The 21,365-nt window shown below is 36.9% G+C and overlaps 1 protein-coding gene, 1 non-coding gene and 1 pseudogene across 2 annotated transcripts in view; 1 reads left to right on the plus strand and 2 right to left on the minus strand.

Annotated features, from left to right (window-relative positions):
- Positions 1-21,365, minus strand: part of Acer3 (alkaline ceramidase 3) — a 146,689-nt gene that overhangs the window by 106,207 nt on the left and 19,117 nt on the right. The gene's annotated exons all lie outside the window — the stretch shown is intronic.
- Positions 15,654-15,761, minus strand: LOC141416208 (U6 spliceosomal RNA). The gene has a single exon (XR_012441023.1). It is a non-coding gene; the product is annotated as a U6 spliceosomal RNA (small nuclear RNA).
- LOC141415614 (ATP synthase F(0) complex subunit k, mitochondrial pseudogene) lies at positions 16,180-16,365 on the plus strand (annotated as a pseudogene).

Genomic DNA, 21,365 nt, shown 5'->3' on the forward strand with positions numbered 1-21,365 from the left:
AATACCTAGGTGTAAACCTAACAAAAGATGTGAACGACCTCTACAAGGAAAACTATACACTTCTGAAGAAAGAGATTGAGGAAGACTATAGAAAGTGGAGAGATCTCCCATGCTCATGGATTGGTAGAATCAACATAGTAAAAACGTCTATACTCCCAAAAGTAATCTACATGTTTAATGCAATTCCCATCAAAATTCCAATGACATTCATTACAGAGATTGAAAAATCTACCATGAAATTTATATGGAAACACAAGAGGCCACGAATAGCCAAGGCAATACTCAGTCAAAAGAACAATGATGGAGGTATCACGATACCCAATTTCAAACTATATTACAAAGCAATAACAATAAAAACAGCATGGTACTGGCACAAAAACAGACATGAAGACCAGTGGAACAGAATAGAGGACCCAGATATGAAGTCACACAACTATAACCAACTTGTCTTTGACAAAGGCGCTAAAAATATACGATGGAGAAAAGACAGCCTCTTCAACAAAAACTGCTGGGAAAACTGGTTAGCAGTCTGCAAAAAACTGAAACTAGATCCATGTATATCACCCTATACCAAGATTAACTCAAAATGGATCAAGGATCTTAATAACAGACCACAAACTCTAAAGTTGATACAGGAAAGAGTAGCAAATACTCTGGAGTTAGTAGGTATAGGTAAGAACTTTCTCAGTGGAACCCCAGCAGCACAACAACTAAGAGATAGCATAGATAAATGGGACCTCATAAAACTAAAAAGCTTCTGCTTATCAAAAGAAATGGTCTCTAAACTGAAGAGAACACCCACAGAGTGGGAGAAAATGTTTGCCAGCTACACATCAGACAAAGGACTGATAACCAGAATATACAGGGAACTTAAAAAACTAAATTCTCCCAAAACTAATGAACCAATAAAGAAATGGGCAAGTGAACTAAACAGAACTTTTGCAAAAGAAGAAATTCAAATGGCCAAAAATCACATGAAAAAATGCTCACCATCTCTACCTATAAAGGAAATGCAAATTAAAACCACATTAAGATTCCACCTCACCCCTGTTAGAACAGCCATCATTAGCAACACCACCACCAACAGGTGTTGGCGAGGATGCGGGGGGAAAAAGGAACCCTCTTACACTGTTGGTGGGAATGTAAACTAGTATAACCACTCTGGAAAAAAATTTGGAGGCTACTTAAAAAGCTAAACATTGATCTACCATTTGATCCAGCAATACCACTCTTGGGGATATACCCAAAATACTGTGACACAGGTTACTCCAGAGGCACCTGCACACCCATGTTTATTGCGGCACTATTCACAATAGGCAAGTTATGGAAACAGCCAGGATGCCCCACTACTGACGAATGGATCAAGAAAATATGGTATCTATACACAATGGAATTTTATGCAGCCATCAAGAAGAACGAAATGTTATCATTTGCTGGTAAATGGATGGAATTGGATTACATCATTCTGAGTGAGGTTAGCCTGGCCCAAAAGACCAAAAATCATATGTTCTCCCTCATATGCAGACATTAGATCAAGGGCAAACACAACAAGGGGATTGAACTTTGATCACAAGATAAAAGCGAGAGCACACAAGGGAGATATGAGGATAGGTAAGACACCTAAAAAATTAGCTAGCATTTGTTGCCCTTACCGCAGAGAAACTAAAGCAGATACCTTAAAAGCAACTGAGGCCAATAGGAATAGGGGACCAGGAACTAGAGAAAAGGTTAGATCAAAAAGAATTAACCTAGAAGGTAACACACATGCACAGGAAACATGTGAGTCAACCCCTTGTATAGCTATCCTTATCTCAACTAGCAAACACCCTTGTTCCTTCCTATTATTGCTTAAACTCTCTCTTCAACAAAATTAGAGATAAGGGCAAAATAGTTACTGCCAGATAGCGAGGGAGTGGGTGGTAAGGGAGGGGGTGGGGTGGGTGGTAAGGGAGGGGGTGGGGGCAGGTGGGGGAAATGACCCAAGCATTGTATGCACATATGAATAATAAAAAAATAAAAATTTAAAAAAAACAAAACAAGGCTACATCATCTTTTACTTACACCATCTTCTATAAACCAACATTTAGCTTCTCATCTTTACTATAATGGTCAGTGTTATAATAAACAATGAACACAAGATCTTTCATGAATATTTCAATTTTTTTTACCTTATTACAGGCTATACTCAATTTCATCTTCACACACAGGCACTTTTTTTCATTTTTCTCTGCCCATAAAGATTCTTCAATGAAAAATTTAAGAAGCATTAACATAATCAATTTTCCTCATTTTACAAAGGAGGCAATAGAGACCCCAGATCAGCTGGCTTGCCTATGTTTATATAGTAAGCAGTAGAGGCACACTCAAACTTCTCTGTACCTATAAGCTAAACCTCTTCCTCATCCTTAGCCCATCTCTCTTCTTCTCTGTCTCAGCCCATTTTCTGTTGCAATAAACACCTGAGACCGGGGATCTCACGGTTCTGGAGACCGATCAGTTCAAGACTGGCACATCTGGTAGGATCTCATTGCTGTGTCGTAACATGGCAGATGGCATCATGTGGTGGGAGCATAGTACAAGTAAGCGGTGAGGTGCAGGCTCCTTTACTCTCAGGATAACTTACATACTCTTAAAGAGCCCTCTCCTTTCATGAGGATGGCGCATCCGTCATGCAGTTACCTTCTAAAAGTCTCAGTACTCTCAGTACTGCTACACTGGGAATTAAATTTCAACACGAGTTTGTATGAGGACAAACCATATTCAAATCACAACACTCTAATATTTCTGTTCCTAGATCTAGAAAGTATATAACAAAATTATTCCTTCTACTTATGACTCTAAACAAAAACACAAGAGTCCTTTAAATTTTCTGCAACATTTCCTCCTAGTGATATAGAGAACCTGGGTATAGGATGGGTTGTAAAAAGTGAAACCACAATTGACATAATTAGGAAGTTATATTTAAAAATCATTAAAACAGGGCTAGAAGAGCACTTAACTGGCATGAGCAAGACCCTAGGTTTGCACAGTACCCTCCCCCCCAACACACAGACATATACACACAGATCATTAAAATAACTATTAGACAAAAAAGTTCAATGAAACAGTCTGGAAAGTCTAGATATACATCAAATACATATAGGATTTAGAATATAATAATAATGTGGACCTTTCAAATCACTGGAAGAAAAGAAATTTACTAAACAGTATTGAGACAACTGGATAAAAATCATCTTTGCAAATCAGGATCCTAAGCAGTTTGTCCCCTGATGTCTTCCACATTTTCAATGCTTGCCTGTCCTCTCTTCTTCTTGCTGTTACATATACTTTGTCTTTACGTAAGTCACCCTTAGGTGAATATGCTCTATAAAGATGTAGGAGTCCTTCAAAAATCCAAACTTATGAAATCTTTATAATAATAATCTCTGTACTTTCTTAAGTATAAAAATTCACCACATGGACAACTCATATCCTTGTCAATGATGTAAAAAATTTCTACACTTTATACTGCTTTATAGTTTACAAATGCTTTCACATCCATTAATATTTAATTCCCAAAGCAATTCTAGAAGGGAGTAATCAACATTTGCTAGAGAAACTGAAGCTCAAAAGATTAAATACTTGTCCATAGTTGCCTAACCAGTGAGAGGCAGAACTGTATCCAAACCTAGGTCTAAGCATATTAATTGTACATTGCTGCCTCCAAAATCTGCAACAATTTCCTGCCTATGATATCTCTAAAATAACCTTATGAGTTTAAGGTACTACTTCATATCCTGATAAGGCTGACAGAAACAAAGCCATAAAGGTATCTGTATTTATCTATTAATTAAAGAGGAAGTTGGTTTTTAGTAGTACTATAAAACACTGAAGCAAAGAGGCAGAATGTATTTACCCCTTCACTCTACAATTACACAACCACCTAATAAGGGTTTAGACACTGTGTGAGTTTTTTCAATTTTAGCAAAAAAGTCGTACATTTTTAAAGCAGAAAAATAATTAACTTTTCAGTTCATGGATAAAAAGGAAGATAGCTTGAATTTGAATTTAATAGCATTATCTGATATTATAAATTCTTTTTTTTTAAAGCAACACTTTTAATTCAGGACCTTATGCATGCTAGGCAGGTGCTTTACCACTTGAGCCATGCCCTGCCCTGATATTATAAATTCTGAAGCCATTACCAGCCTTTATTCGATACTTTAGAGTACATAAAGTCATTACTTTTTTGAGCCTTAGAACAAACTCATGTGGGATTTTTTTTCTTCTTTTTCTTTTCTTTTTGAGGTACTGGGGTTTGAGCTGAGGACACACACTTGCTAGTCAGGTACTCTACCACTTCAGCTACTCCTCTAGCCCCACCCCCATGTGGTATTTTCAATCCAATTTGACAGCTAAATTAAAAAATTAAGCAATTTGTCCTTCTTTTTGAGGGAGTATTGACACAGGCAGGGTCTTGACAGGTAGTCCACGCTGGCCTGGAACTCACAATCCTCCTGCACCAGCCTTCTGAATGCTGAGATTATAGGCATTCACCATCACACTGTGCAATCTGTTTTAATTTCTACAAGATCTCAAGAAAAAGTCAGGACACAACTCAAGGATGTTGATTGTAATAAAATCTCTATTTTTCTTTCCACTTTATAAACTACTTATTCTTATGCTGCTCTGGATTAAATTTTTTTTAATTTTTTACTTAAAATCTATGGAATCAAAATATTCAGTAAAACCTTTGCTTACTTTATCATAAAAACTATTAATTTAGAATTTAAAAGTAAAATAAAGTAATTAAATATTTTAGTAAAGCTTTTTTTTCTATTCCTAATTTATGTCTATAAATGTTTCTTTAAAATTTATTGAATTAGGGCTGGTGGAGTGGCTTTAAGCGGCAAGAGCACCTGTCTAGCAAGCGTAAGGCTGAGTTCAAACCACAGGGCCACAAAAAAAAAAAAAAATTATATATACATATATATATATATATATACATATATATATATATGTATATATATATATATGTATATACATATATAAACCCCCCCCAGTGATTTTAAATATATCTCAAAGTTTTTCAGCAAATGGAATAAAAATCACTAGTCTCTCTTAGTTAGCCTCCAGGTAAATATGAATAATGAAAACGAAGTTTATATATGTTTAAACATGAAATCGGAATTGCAGAATCCTTCTGAAAATGTATACCTGGTTATTTATGTTTAGCAGTAATTTATTTGTCAACAGGATGAACAAGTAAATATTAATTCTAAAAGAAAACATTATTTGGGAGGATTTTTGGTTGTGGTTGCTGTTGTTCTTGTTGTTATTTGGTGGAACCAGAGTTTCAACCCAGAACCTTTCGTTTGCTAGATAAGGGCTCCACCATTTGACCCCACTCCCAGGCCTAACTTAAGTTCTTAACAGTGTTTAATTGAAATAAAATTCTTAAGTAGTAAGGAAAAAATTAAAAGACTATACATGGAAGCTTTTAAATTTAAAATTCCTAAATGTCTCCAACCATGCTAGAATTCTTTGTGTCAAGTTCCAATGGAACAAGATAATTTTTTCCAGGTTATTCATTGCCCAAGTGTCAGCTTTTAAAGGTCTGAAAAAACTGCCTTAAAGAAAACCAGAGAAAATGAATAGGTCAGCCAAAACGAGTGTGCCATGGTACCAAACAGATGTTTCTCTGTGATCCACTAAAACAGCATTGTTAAACCCACACACACATATAACTGGAATAGTTCCATGGTCTTCCCACTAAGCTTCAATCTAAATATTGAATTTCTTACTTGAAAACTTGATACTCATTTTATTTAAAGAATAAAGATAATGAAAGTAAAAAGACAAGTTATATAAAAGAAACAATAAACTTTTAGGCAGGTGGTACTAGGGTTTGAACTCAGGGCCTTATGCTTGCTGGGCAGGCACTACCACTTGAGCCACTCAGCCAGCCATAAAAGAAAAATATACATACATAAAATGACACAATGAAACTTTCGGGTGAACAAAAGGAAGCCCATGTTAGAACTGGACCCCCTCCCCCTTGAAGGTGAACTACTGGAAACTCTCCACCCAGCCCTAAAGAAAAATAAACATCCACCTTTAGCCATTTACTGGAAACTCCCACCTGGCCTAGAAGAAATGACCTGCCCTTAAGCTATTATCTTAGGAGGGCCAGAGGGCCATGGAGGATTTTCCCCGCCCAGTGACTTTCCTGGGACTTCTCCGCCCACCTTCTTTATCTACCCCCAGTCTGTAAGTGGCTGGGGGGCTCCAGGTCTCTTGCTTGGGACCCACTTCACAGGACCATTTCTCCACAATAAATTCTGTGGTGTTGGAGCCGTTTCCCTGACTATCTCTTCTGTGCCTCTTTCAGTGTAACAGAAACCTCTTGCAATTTCTTTAAGTGGGGTGGGGAGGGGAACTGTGGGGGAGAAGGTGGTGGGGCAATCTAACCAATGTGCAATGTAAACTTACTCAGAATTATCACAATGAATCCCTGTACAATGAATATATCCTAATAAAAATGGAAAAAAAAAAGAGTAAAGAGGGGTACTCATGTAGTTAGAATTAGGCTAGGGGCTTTATTTTTATAATGTCTTTCTATATAAACTATCACCTGTGAGCTGATAGTTTATATATAGTTACTATGCTTAGTTTACATTTCAGGAAACTTGAGAGCCAGCAAAATTAAGGAGCTTGCTCAGTGTATAGCTTTTAGATGGGAATGATTTCACCTCATGTCTTATCTCTTTGACAACAAGCTGTGTCCCTCTCAACAAATGATGCTGAAAAAAAGCAAAGGAAAAGAAATAGGACAGAAGAAACACAATCATGAGTATTAGTCTACACTAGTAATTCCCAAGAAACATGTAACTCTGGCAACTCAGTGGACTCAGCTGAACCTCAAAAATTTATTTACTTGTATTCATGATTAAACGTTTAAAGACAATTCTTTCACTGCTGTAATGAAGCATTATCTTTTGTGTTATTTATCTTTTCACATTTTTAAGTTTATACCCTAGCTAGCATATGACCTAGTGGTCATTCATTCATTGCACAACGCTGCAAAGTAATATACATACACAAAGTTTTAGTATTTGCTTGTTGGATGCTTTGTATTTATTTACAATGATTTGAACCTAGTAAGTGCTTAATTGCTGCTGTGATCAGCCTTAAATTCTAGTTTTGGAGTTTAGTCTGGAAAAGGGTTCTGCTTTAATCACCATGGCCACAATGCACTACTAGTTATCTGAGTTAATTCGTCATTTCTCTAGTATCCTCCATTTTATGAAAATGACTTTAAAGTGATAATCAGGCAAAAATAAGTCTTAGTTATTCTGTAGATTACAATGGAAATAACATGCCTTTTTTGTTCAACAAAAATGTACTGAGAACTCAATTTATATTAGATACTATGCTAAATGCTGGGAATATAGAAGTAAAGCAAAAAAGTTCTTTAACCTGAGGCATTATCAACACAGTGGAGAAAACATACATTTACATAAATAATTACAATGCCGTCTGAAAAGTATAGATATATCATTCATTGATTCAATAAATATTTTGTGGAGCCTAAACATGGTAAAAAGCTTTGGGATACAGCAATGTACAAGGCCCTTCCCCTTAGAAATGTTACAATTCAAAATGGCCTCAAAAAACTAATAAATACATGTGGCCACAAGCAAGAATAGCACAACAATAAGCAGCAGAATCAAACAAACAAGGATGAGAGATGCTGACACTACTGGTTACAAACTTTATCTTGTCATATTGGAGTATGAACTCAGGGCCTCGTGTTTACTGGGCAGACACTCTACCACTTGAGTAAAATACTAAAATAAATATTAAATAGTTTTTAAATGTTTAAAGAAATAAAAGGTAGCAATAAAAATAACCAAGAGAAAAAATTATCACAAATGTCCATATAGGTTTGAAAAAGAAAAAATAAAAACTCTAGAAATTTTTAAAAACTAAAAGAAAAAAAGTGAATTTAGAAGAAAAAATAAAAATAAGACTGATGACTGGATTAAGAAAATACGGTACATATACACAATGGAGTGTATATATAAAGAATGAAATTACGTTGTTTTTGGTAAAAGTAAGCCAGGCTCAAAACTGGAGAACATCATGCTAAACAAAGTCAGCCAGACTCAAAAGGCCAAAGGTCACATGTTTTCCTTCATATGTGGAAGCTAGACCTATAAGATAAACATACATGTATAATCTTATATACATATACATATATATAGGTGGATACATACATATATACACAGAGAGGGAGAGAACATGATTGTATTAGTGGATCTGTCTGAAGGGATTATAGGCAGATGGGAGAGGGAAGAGAATGCTAGAGGGTGAAAAATATTGAAATTTTCCATCTGTGTATGAAGATAATAGAACACAATGCATTGCAAGCTGGTGAATAATAGGGGAGCAGTGCAATAAAGAGCAAATAATAGAGGGGGTTAATCTAATTAAAGCAGGATATGTACCTGTCTGAAATACCAAGATAAAGCTCCATTGAGCAATCAGTATACAGGGGAGGGTGAATATGGTGAATGTATTTTATACCTGGATATGAAAATAGAACAATGAAACTTCCTGAAAGAAGCAGAGGAGGGGAGGATGAGGGAGAACAATAGAGGGGGTGAATCTATTGAAGCATATATGTAAATCTCACAATGTATCGCCCCCCACAACTATTACATGAATTAAAAAATCCTTAAGGGCTGGCAGAGTGGTTCAAGTGGTAGAGTGCCTGCTTAGCAAGACTGAGGTCCTGAGTTCAAGCCCCAATACAGAAAAAAAAAAAAAAAAGGCAATTGAGTTGGCTAATGCCTGTAATCCTAGCTATTCAGAGATCAGGAAGATCACAGTTCAAAGACAGCCTGAGCAAACAGTTCATGAGACCCTATCTCAAATAAAAACCATGACAAAAAAGGGCTGATGGGGTAGCTCTAGGTGTAGGCCCTGAGTTCAAGCCCCAGTACCCCGAGGTGGGGGGAGGCAACTGACAAAGTAGAGATGAAAAGGATAAAGCGGGATGAAAGAATAATGTACCATATAAAGAGCAAATGTTAGAAAGTCAAGAGATAACTTTAGAAAAGAGATCAAGGGGCAGATTATTAAAGCATTCTTATGCTACACCTCAACTGCATATTCTTTGTATGCTGATAATGACTAGCTAATATTACCTCACATATCTGTAAGTATAAATATTTACTATTTATAGCAAATAATATTTCTATTTTTGAAATATATAGATCCTTGCCTAAAAGAAAATAAAGAAATAGCTATTTAGCAATAGGACACCCCCTAAATCCTCTCACTACAAATACCAAGATATGCTAGCAAAATGTACTATATACTTTTCTCTTTTTTTTATTTTTGAGAGAGGATCTCAGTCTGACCTGGAACTTGCAATCCTCCTGCCTCAGCCTCCCAAGTGCTAGGATTATAGGTGTGCACCACCACACCCAACTTTAATAAACACATTCTTAAATGCACAGCTTAGCTCTCAAAAATTGAAAAAAGGGGGGGGGGAACACAAGAGGAAACTGAAAACTAGTATGGTGACTGAGTTATGACTGCTCCCCAGAAGGTAAGAGATAGGGCAGGGAGTTGCTTGGGTCTGTACCACAGGAGGTTAGATTTCAATGCTCAAAGAGAAATGAGAGAAGAGGCCTTGGACCATACAGGACTGGACATGAGATCTGAGACTGCCTACATAAAGTTGAGATGCTTGTAGGGCTATCTATTCAATAGCTAAATGAAATACAAAAGTAACCATTCAAACAGGGCTTTGTGGCCCACACCTGTAATCCCAGCAACTTGGAAGGCAGTAATTAGTAGGATCAAGGTTCATGGCCAGCCTGGGCAAAAAAAAAAAAAATGTAGTGAGATCACCCCATCTCAACCATTAAATTGGGCATGGTAGTACACACCTGTGATACCAACTACAAGGGAGACATAGATAGAAGTATCACAATCAAGGCAGGTGCAGGCAAAAATGGGAGACCCTATCAGAAAAATAACTAGTGGCTCAAGTGGTAGAGCACCTGCCTTGCAAGCATAAGGCCCTGAGTTCAAAACCCCAGTACTAACCCAAAAGAAAAGAAAAGTAACCATTCACTAGCACAGAGAAACAAGAAAGCTAGTCTGTACTGACCTGGTGACATGTAAAAAATTAAAATATTACAATTAAAATAATCACCTTACTTGGGAATATAAAAACAAGGTGAGTAACAGACCTCAAGTGGCCCTCATAATCCTCACCCCCTCATATCCACACCATGTAACTCTTTCCTCTTGTATGTACCTGTGACTTGCTGCTAATCAACAGAATACGGCAAGATGACAAAACACACCTAATTATGTGTATGGTGACATTACATAAGATTGTAGCACCCAGCATGACGGAGTCTCTTGCTCCCTTGCTGGTTTGGAAGAAGCAACCTCTGCATTTTAGGCTGCCTATTTGGAGTTTCCATGTGGGAAGGACTGAAAGCAGCCTCCAAGAGCTAAAGACAACTTCCACCCAAAGGCCAGCAAGAAATGAAAGCTTCAGTTCTCAGCTAATGTATTCTTCCCTATTCAAGTTTTTCAGATAAGACAACTCAAGGAGCCTGCTTTAGCAGTGATGACCCTCCTCCCTCATCACAGAGACCTCAAAACAAAGTACCCAGCTAAACTGAGCCCAAACTCCAAAACAGTGAGATTATAAATGTATGTTGCCTTAAATCACTAAGTTTGTGGTAACTTATTATGCTAAAGTAGGCTCCTTGAATTGTTTAAACAGAAGGCAAAGAAAATAACTTTAGACTTCAAGTCAAATATGCATTTTAAAATGTTTAAGGCAAGCTGGGGGTAGTAGAACATTCCTGTAATCCCAACACTCAGGAGGCTGAGGCAGGAGGATCACAAATTCAAAAGAGTTAAAAGGAACCATTGAAAAGAAAAAGTTAATAACAAGAAAACTTACCAGTGCCGAAAGAAGGCAGGAAATTCAGGGAAGGAAAAATTCTTATAAATGTAGGATAAATAAAAGCATTTCAAATAGTGGAAATAAAATGTCAGTAAACAGTAAATTTTCTTCTCCTACATTTGTAGGAGAAAGACAAAGAATAAGCTGGGTTAAAAAAAAAAAAAAAAAAAAGAAAAACAACCCCCAGAGGGCTGGTGGAGTGACTCCACTGGTAGACATGAGACCCTGAGTTCAAACCCCAGTACCAAGAAAAACAGAAAACAAAGAAACAGCTATATGTTATTTACAAGGTAAATTATAAGAGTACAATTTTAAAAACTGCTAAAGATGCTGGGCACTGGTGGGTCCCGCCTATAATCCTAGCTACTCAGGAGGCAGAGATCAGGAGATTTGTGTTTTGAAGTCAGTACCAGGCAAGTAGTTCATGAGACCCTATCTTGAAAAAACCCTTCACAAAAAAAGGGCTGGTAGAGTGGCACAAGGTGTAGGCCCTGAGTTTAAGTCCCAGTACCACAAAAAAAAACTGCTAAAGATACTGAGGGAAAAATAGGACAGGCAAAAGAAACAAATCAGATTTTAAGGTATAAATTCAATATAGAGCTTAAATTTTAGATCATTTTTAAAATTAGTGTCATGCATTGTAATGAAGCAAATCATTTCCTGATTATACACAATGGCTTTGTACTGCTGATAGAGCAATTTTATGAAGACATCTACACAGCACTTACCATATAATATAGAAAAAACAGAGGACATTAACAAGCAAGGTAGGCACATAATGAGAGAATAAAAAGTGATGCACACCACACTTCTACCCAAGATAGAGTAACAAAGATCACCTTTACTCCCTTATCTAAAACAACCAAAAACCAACAATACATGAAACAACAAAAGGTACACAGGGAAACTTTGGGGAGTGATAAATGTTTAATATTTTGATTGTGGTAGTAAGTTTACAGGAGTACATCCATCAAAATTTACCAAGCAGGACACTTTAAACACGTGCAGTATATTACATGTCAAAAAAATACAAATAGCTGGGCACTAGTGGCTCACGCCTGTAATCCTAGCTACACAGGAGGCAGAACTGTTTGCCTGAGCAAACAGTTCCTGAGACCCTATCTCAAAAACACCCACCAAATAAAAGGGCTGGTGGAGTGGCTCAAGGTGTAGGTCCTGAGTTCAAATCCCACAATAAAAAAATTACAACTAATCAGTCAGCAAATATTTATTGAATTCCTGCTGTATACCAAGCACTGTTGGTATAAGATGATACAAAGATCAATAAAAGCTTTGAAAAATTCTAAGTCCAGGAGGAAAGCAAGAACATAAACCAGTAGGAATGTAAAATGTTGTATGTGAACAACTGAAGGAACCCAGAAAAGGAGCAAATCCACCTGGAACAATGAAGAAATATTGCTTGCTAGGCTTCTAGAAGGTGGAGGTTAAGCAAAAGTAACTGAAACTGAAATTATAAGAAACCAAACCCTGTGCGCGTGCGTGTGTGTGTGTGTGTGTGTGTGTGTGTGTGTGTGTGTCAGAAAGAGAGACAGAGACAGAGATGTGTGTGGGAGGTGTATTAGGAGGAGTTTACGGCCTGATTCCATAAAAATACTAGTAGGGGAGAGATGGAGCTGTACTTCAGTAGTACACTGTTTGGCTAGCATGTGCCCAGTCCTGGGTTTGATCTCCGACACTTCCAAAGAAAAAACAAACAAAAAACACTGGTAAGTTTCCTCACAAAAAGGGTAGCTTAATCCACAGTTTATAAACTTAGGAGACCAACACTGATGACATGCAAAGCCAGACTTTGGGTGAACTGGCCCCTGAACATGCAAAGTATCTAAACAGACTCTAGTTCTGTGTATCAGGCCCAATTCGCCTTACTTTGTCTTCTTTTTTCTTTCTTTTTTCCTTCTGTTTTTGCTTCTTGTCCTTTCATTATGCTTTCTATTCAAGACTAATTCACTCATCTCCCATTTTCAATGCCTTTCTGCCTTTGTTCTTAATATATATAATACGTGTGCTCTCTTACAAGATTCTAGTTTTTCAAGCCCCACTCAGTGGTTACCTCTTCAATGAAGACTTGAATAAGAAAAACAATTTTTCCATTTTCTATTTTCTGATGACTTTGCTCACACTGTCATTTGTTGCATTATCACTGCTTTATAAGTAGTGACCTTTTTTGTATGTTTCCCTCTCAGAGCTCAGCTCCTTGACAGTTGGCTGTTTTGCTATCTCCTTACACTATCAGAACACAGCACTGTACGTAGCAGACTCTGAATTAGGCAGGATTCACTATGACTTGAGAAAATCATTTTACTTACGTGTGTGTGCCATAGCTCCCTCACATATAAAGCAAAAGGTCCTTTTCAGGTCCAAAAATTGTAGGAACATTTTGTGACAAAACACAGAGTATTTTGACCATAAAAATGAAATCAAAATTACTAGGTTAATATTTAAGATAAAAAAAAACTTGTTTAAAGTCAAACAATGTATCTTCCCAGTTAGCTGAAAATAAAGTGTTAATTTTTAAGAGAAGTCAAAAGCTTATTTTTACTGAAATTTGCTGATACTTTCTACTGATACTTTCAGCTTTAAATGGTACTTGTGTAGCAAATTAGCAATTACCATATCTAAAGTAGCTATGGTAATGGCAAGACTTGAAGGAAAAATTTTTACAATGAAGGCACGCGCATGCATGGGCATCATAAAAATTTAGATGAGCCAGGCATGGTGGCTCAAACCTGTAATCCTAGCCACTCAGAAGGCAGAGATCAGAAAGATCGCAGTTCAAAGCCGGCCCCGGGCAAATAGTTTGCAAGACCCTATCTCAAAAAACCCTATGACAAAAAAATGGTCTATGGGAATGGCTGAAATGGTAAGAGCACCTGTCTAGCAAGCATAAGGCCCTAAGTTCAAACCCCAGTGCTGCAAAAAAAAAAAGCAAAAACCAATGATATGGGAAAAATAAATCCACCTGTTAGTGGAAAAGAGGGTGAAACTTAAGAAAACTGTTTTTCAGACATTGAAAGTAGTACAGAAATGTGATCCCTGAGAGAAAAAAGAAACCAATAAAGTAAATTCTATGAGTACCTCAGCTTTCTGGAGAAAGTACTTTCCAGACCTTTGTACAAAGAAAAGCAGTCTCACTAAATTGAGGAGAAAGACATTACAGAGTTAAGAAGACTGCAATAGTTGTGATTTGTAAGGCAGAATACCAAGGGAGGTAGCTATGCAGAGAAAGAGATCCAAAAATCTGCAAGGGATCCTTCTTGAACTTAATACTAAATACTAAATTGCACATCACAGAGTAAGAATCCATTAGGCTGAGAAAGGAAGTACTGAAGAAGGACTAAGGATATATAGCTCAGTGATAAAGTACATGCATAGCATGCATAAGGCCTGGGTTCAATCCTGAGCACCAAAGGAAAAAAAAAGAACCTAATATATTTCTGCTTCTAGAAATGACCAAGTGACTAATTCCTTCTTGTGAAAAAAGGAAAATAAAGTAAAAAACAGAATGATACAAAAAAGAGGATACCTGGAAGCTAACAGGGAATACATACTTGACACACTTGAAGAGGAAGAGTTAGAGTTGCCATTTTCACAAATGCCTTTGGCCAAGTACCAATGACACAGCACATAGGCAATGAAGTAATGCCACAGGCTTTCTGGTCTGGGAAACCCTAACACTGACGCCAGAACAACCACCACCACTGAAGAGAATGGCGGGGTCCTGAAAGGCAACAAGATGGAGAAGGGACCCCCAAATTCTCTGCCCATTTCTACTCATTAACTAAAAACAAAAGAGAAGCTGGCTACTAGATGCTGAGATCATAAATGCTGGCCATGAAATAGAGTTATAGCTTAAGTCAAGTCAATCAAGGTAACTGCCAGTGAAAACAAAAGAAACAATACCCAATTGGGGAAAGAAAAAAAGAAAGAAACTTAACGCTCATTATGCTCAGAACAAAGTTTAACTTTATCCAGCATATGAAGACCCAGGAAAATGAAACACATTCTCCACAGAAAAGTTGTGACTGAGACCCAGATTTTAGAAAAAAAAGAGACAAGGATTTTAAAGAAGCTATTATAACTACCTTAATGAATTAAAATAAAATATGTTAACAATAATGGCAAATTAGAAAATCCCTGTAGAAAAAAACAGAAAATAATTAAGTAGCAATTCTAGAACTGAACAATATAATATCTGAAATATGTCATTCACCAGATAGATTTAATAAACAAAGACAATATAATATCTGAAATATGTCATTCACCAGATAGATTTAATAAACAAAGGGAGGAAAAAGTGAAGTTAAAGATAAATCAAAATTACTCAATCTGCACAGGCACAGAGAGAAAAAAAATATTCTTTTAACAAAATGAACAGATCTTAATGAACCTGTTAGATTACAACAGTACAACATACCTATAATTGGACCAAAATAATAGAAGAGAATGTGACAAATAATCTTAATTCTGGCAAGCTTTTCAAAATGTAATGAATAACAAATATATAAGATACAAAATGCTCAACCTGCTGAAGGAAAATGATATTAGAGAGAAATTTAAATCTTCAGACACAAGTGTAGAGCACCAAAAATGGTAAAACTGCAAGAGACAATTACTTTGCCTCTTCTCTTTTATTTATAACATTTACTTTTTTTTTTTTATGGAACACTTCACGAATTTGCGTGTCATCCTTGCGCAGGAACCACGCTAATCTTCTTCTGTATTGTTCCAATTTTAGTATATGTGCTGCCAAAATGAGCACTATAACATATTTATATATTTAATACATAAATATTTTGAAGCTTCTATAATATTCAGATGGTTTTTTAGTTTATTCAATCACTCACTCATCTATTACAACTATAGCATAAAGAACAAGGTACATAGGATATGGACCTATAGAACCACCTTTTCCCACAAGCTTCTACATTTTTCATGAAGTAGGCTGTGAAAAGTTAAGAATGGATAACCACAAGGAAAAGTTAGATGGAATTTTAGGGTTAGTTAAAATATCAGTTTTCCCAATTTTAATGATTATAGTATGGTTATATAGAACAATATTCTTATGTGAAGGAAATGCACAGTAAAGAACTGAGGGCTCCAGCTGGGCTGAGGTTGGTAGCTGTGGACACTGAAGGACACTGGCTGCGGAATTTGTGACTTTGGCAAAGACTGAAATCATGGCAGGTCCAGAAAGTGATGCCCAATTCCAGTTCACTGGTATTAAAAAGTGTTTCGACTCTTATACTGTCATAGGTCGAATGAATTGTGTACTGGTCACATAGGGAGGCACTGCTTTGATGACCATGTACTTCAAGTTAAGGTCTAAAACTCCAGCTGTTTTAAATGGATTCCAAAATGCCTGATCTCATCTGTTAAGTTCCCATGGTTGGAGAAACTAATGTCAACTCATCATCAAATACTCAAGCTTGTACAATAAATTATGAATCTGGAAAAGAAAACTGAGGGTAATGAAGAATTCAGTTGGCAATTACTTTCAAATGATACAGAAAAGGTTTGAACTGTACTTGCACTACCATTATCACTACATGCAAAGCAACAAGAAAATGGGACTCATAAGAAGTAGGAAAAAAATCAGACCTAGCAATGAAAGAGCAGAATTAACAGACAAATGACTTAAAACACCTACTATCGATATGTTCAGGAGGACTGCGATTTGAAGCCAGCCAGGGCAAATAGTTCATGAAGACCGTATCTCAAAAAAACCCTTCACAAAAGTGGGCTGTTGGAGTGCCTCACAGTGTAGGCCCTGAGTTCAAGCCCCCAGTACCACAAAAAAAAAAGAATTTAAAGCAGGCAGGGCCCTAGTGACTCATGCCTGTAATCCTAGCTATTTCAGGCAGCAGGGCAGAGATCCAGGGAGGATCCTCTGGAAGCCAGCCCTAGGCAAATAGTTCTTGAAAATACACAACACAAAAAACAGAGTTGGCAAAGTGACTCAAGTGGTAGAGCACTTGCAGAGCAAGCATAAAGCCCTGAATTCAAACCCCAGTACCACCATAAAGAAATAAATCAAAACATAGACACAACAAAGAAAAATATGTAAACTATTAAAAAAAAAACTTCTAGAGCTTAACAATGCAATATCTGAAATGAAATTTCACTGCATGTGATTAACTGTAGACTAGACAATTCAGAAAAAAAAGGTCAGTGAACATCAAGTTTCAGGGTTTTTTTCTCTCATGTTTTTATCCAGTGCTAGGGATCAAATCCAGAGCCTCACGCATACTAGACGAGCACTCTACAACTAAGTTATAGTCCCAGCCCAAGATCATGAACTTGAACTCAAGGAAATAGAAACTATCCAAACTGAAGCACATGACACAAGGCAAGAAAAAAAAAATGACAGAGGAGATATTATCAGAGTAACACAGGTTAACATATGCATAACTGCAGTACCAGAAAAACAAGAAAACAGAAAATAAAGTGGGATAAATATTAAAGATAGACTGACCTAATTTTCCAGAATTGACATTTTAAATAAAAATTAGTTCAAAGATCTAAGAAGATCAAGAAGTTCCAAGGAAGATAATTATACATACACTATCACTAAGGAACATTATAATAAAACTACTCAAAACCAAAGATAAAGATGAAACCTTAAGAGCAGAGAAAAAAAGATAATAAAGAATGATGACTTTACAAATAAATAGCCACAAAAAAAGAAGGTAACGGAACAAGATTTGGTTTTTTTGGTGGGACTGGGGTTTGAACTCAGGGCATTGCACTTGCAAAGCAGGAGCTCTACCACTTAAGCCACACCTCCAGTCCATCTTGCTCTGGTTATTTTGGAGGTGGAACTTCTCCATTATTGCCCATACTGGCTGTGAACCTCCATTCTCCCTATCTCAGTCTCCCAAGTAGTTAGGATTACAGTGTGAGCCAGCGCCCAACTGGAACAATATCTTTAAGTACAGGGAACTGGCAGAGTGGCTCAAGTGCCTCGCAACCATGAGACCTTGAGTTCAAACCACCACCACCCCCAAAAAAAAGATTCTTAAGTGCTAAAAGAAAATAACTGCCCAATAAGAATTTTACACCAAGTAAAAATGTTTCAAACATAGAGGTGAAGCTGGGCGTCGGTGGCTCAGCCTATAATCCTAGCTACAGGAGGCAGAGATTAGGAGGATTGCAGTTCAAAGCTAGTCTGGGCAAACGTGATACCCTATCTCAAAAACCCTATCACGAAAAATTGGGCTGGTGGAGTGGCTCAAGGAAAAGGCCCTGAGTTGAAGCTTCAGTACTGCAAAAAAAAAAAAAAAAAAAAAAAAACCTAGAGGACAAAGACAATTCAAAGTAAGCTGACAAAATTTATCAGCAGAAAAACTAATTACTAACTCAGTTTGTTACCAAAGAGCTGGTCCCCTAGCCTCATGTTAATTCACAAATAATGAGAGCAGGGTTTTGAGGAAAATAAGGTTTGTAACTCGCCCAAGCGGAGGACAGGGAGAGTCAACCTTCAAAGTTCTTGTCATTCCGCTGTGAGAGGAAATGTCATGTCCTCTTTTGAAAAGGAAGTTGATGGGCTCAGGTCAAGGCGTGTGACAAAACTCATGACCCACAACAAGTGTGGCCCTGGTCTGAAGGAGTTTGTCCTGATTGACAGCTTACACCTTCTTGGTGGTCACAAGGGGGAGAATGTTGCCTGGTTTAATTGGCTAGTAAAGAGTACTAATATTGGGCTCTCCAGTATGGAGAGAGAGAGAGAGAGATAGACAGACACACAAACACATACACAGCAGGAGAGGAGGGAGAGAGTGTCAGTTTGAGCAACAAGCCCAGTAAACTGGCCAGCAAGCGCAGGTTGGCTACACCAAAAGCCCCTGCCTTTTAATTTTTCCAGCACTGGGGTTTGAACTCAGGACCTCATGTTTGCTAGGCAGGCACTCTACCACTTGAGCCACTCCACCAGCCCTGGGTTTTTTTTGTGTGTGTTGGGTATTTTTGAGATAAAGTCTCACTGGCTTCAAACTTTGATCCTCCTGGTGCCCTACAAGTTTTTCCCTTTTGTAGTCCCAGTTACATTTTCCCTACTGTCCATTTATTCCTCCTATTCCTATGGAAAAGGAGCATAACAATCATCCAACTGCTTCCTGTCTTTAGTTAATTCCTGACCCAAGGAGGAGTCAGCGCTCCTCAGTAAAAGCAGCTTCCAAGTATCCATTACAAGTTCAAGAATACTATTATTTAAGGTTCTAAGTAGATTATAGTAAGTTTAACTCTACAGTGACCTCTGAGGTAATAAATGAGAGATACAGCAAAAAAGCTACTGCACAAGATGAAATACTAGATACACATATACACACACATTCCTAAATTAATTTAAAAGAAGGCAGGAAAAATGGGGTGACAAATAAAAATAATAAAAAATAAACAGTAAGATGACAACTCAATTGTGTTGATAATTATATTACCTATAAATGGATAATATATACCAACTAAAAAACAGAGATTGTCAGACTAGAAAAAGTCTACTATGATCTTACAAGAAAAGCACTTTAAAGGTAAAGGCACAGGTTAAAATTGAAAAAGTAGAAAAGTACCAGACAAAAATAAATTACAAGAAATAAAATTACATTAATACCAAAGAAAGTAGATTTCAGAATTTAGGATTACTAGAGAAAATACATGATACTATATGGAGATAAAGGATAAATACTTCAAGACTATTTGGGGTATGTATCCTTTATCTGAAATGCTTGGGACTAGATATCAGAATTTTTTCAGAAAATTCTGATAAGCTATGTGTTTTGCATACACATAGCTTAGGAATGGAAAGACTAATTGGATCAACTCAGCCAGCAAACTAAAAGACTTCAGATGACAGGACTGGAGGTGTGGCTCAAGGACTAGAGGTATGGCTCAAACAGCAGAGCACCTGCTTTGCAGGCAGGAAGTCCTGAGTTCAAACCCCAGACCCACCAAAAAAAAAAATTGTACTTAAAGGATTTCAGATGACAAAGTCAGATTACCTCATGTGTGTTAAAAAGAGGGGTGGGAAGATTGCTACCCAATAGGTAAAACAGTCTAGAAACTGCAATATTTCATTATCTTATTTAGACTCTCTCGTTGTTTTGTATTAGTGAAGAAAATAGTGAAAGTCATAAAAAAATTATTATATCGAGATTTTAATACATGTAATTTCAGAGTTCTGCTTTGTCTTCTGTCTCTATCCAGTCATTCCACTTGTCATTAAAAGCAGCTTGCTGTGAAGTTAAAGAACATATGTAAGAGCAAGAGTCCACACCTAGCATGAGTCAAGGATTTTTTTTTCCAGGTCTGCAATTGAATTATTTCAACCTTGATGTACTTATTTACTTTCATTGGATAAAATACCTCTTCAAAGTGTTATGAATACATTATAGGAACAAGCAAAATGATGCCTATAAAATTCTTTTAAGATGGAACAGCCTATAAAAGTAAGCTGGTAAAGTGCTTGCCTAGTAAGCTTGAGGTCCTTAGGAGCTCAAACCCCACTACTGCCAAAAAAAGTACTAAATTTTATTCTTATTTTTAAAGTCTTACCTTCTAAGACTAACAATACGGTATAATTTGGCATACACTGAGTTTACATAGCAGGAAATCAAAATTACTCAAAATTCAACTTCAAACACTGTTTTCAGTTACCTATCTCTGAATACCACCTCAAACTTTATGATTTTTAAAGGACAATATATTGTGGATGCTGGTGGCTCACACCTATAATCCTAGCTACCCAGGAGGCAGAGATCAGAAAGGAGGTCACAGTTTGAAGCCAGCCTGTGCAAATTGTTAGAAAATACTCAACACACAAAAGGGCTGCCAGAGTGGCTCAAGTGGTAGAGCTGCTTAGCAAACAAGAGACCCTGAGTTCAAACTCCAGTACTGCCAAAAAAAAAAAAAAAAAAAATTATGTATTATCTTTCGTTAAAAAATATTGAAAAGGGCACAGGAGTATACTGTATATGTAAATAGCCTGTCTTGAAAAAGAGTAGTGTGTGTAGGACCAGAAAAATGAAAGGATGATAGGTAGCAGCAACAAGTGATGGGAATATACAAAGGGAACCTAAAATGAAGAATTCTTTAAGGTCTCTTAGAGAAAAACAATGCAATTAAATTTTCCAACTCTTAGTTGTCTCTGTTAAGCAAATATCACAGGATGCTTTTAAGTCCCCCATTCACCTAAAGCATTTTTTTTTTTTTTTTTTTTGTAATCCTGGGGTTTGAACTCAGGGCCTTATACTTGCTAGGGAGGTGCTCTTACCACCTGAGCCATTCTAACAGTCCTCACCTAAAGCTTAATCCTTTCTTTACTCAGGAGTAAAGAAAAGCAACAGATGGACCTGGAGTTGAGAATTTCACACAG

This window comes from Castor canadensis, chromosome 1, assembly GCF_047511655.1.
Source record: "Castor canadensis chromosome 1, mCasCan1.hap1v2, whole genome shotgun sequence".
Classification (NCBI taxonomy): domain Eukaryota; kingdom Metazoa; phylum Chordata; class Mammalia; order Rodentia; family Castoridae; genus Castor; species Castor canadensis.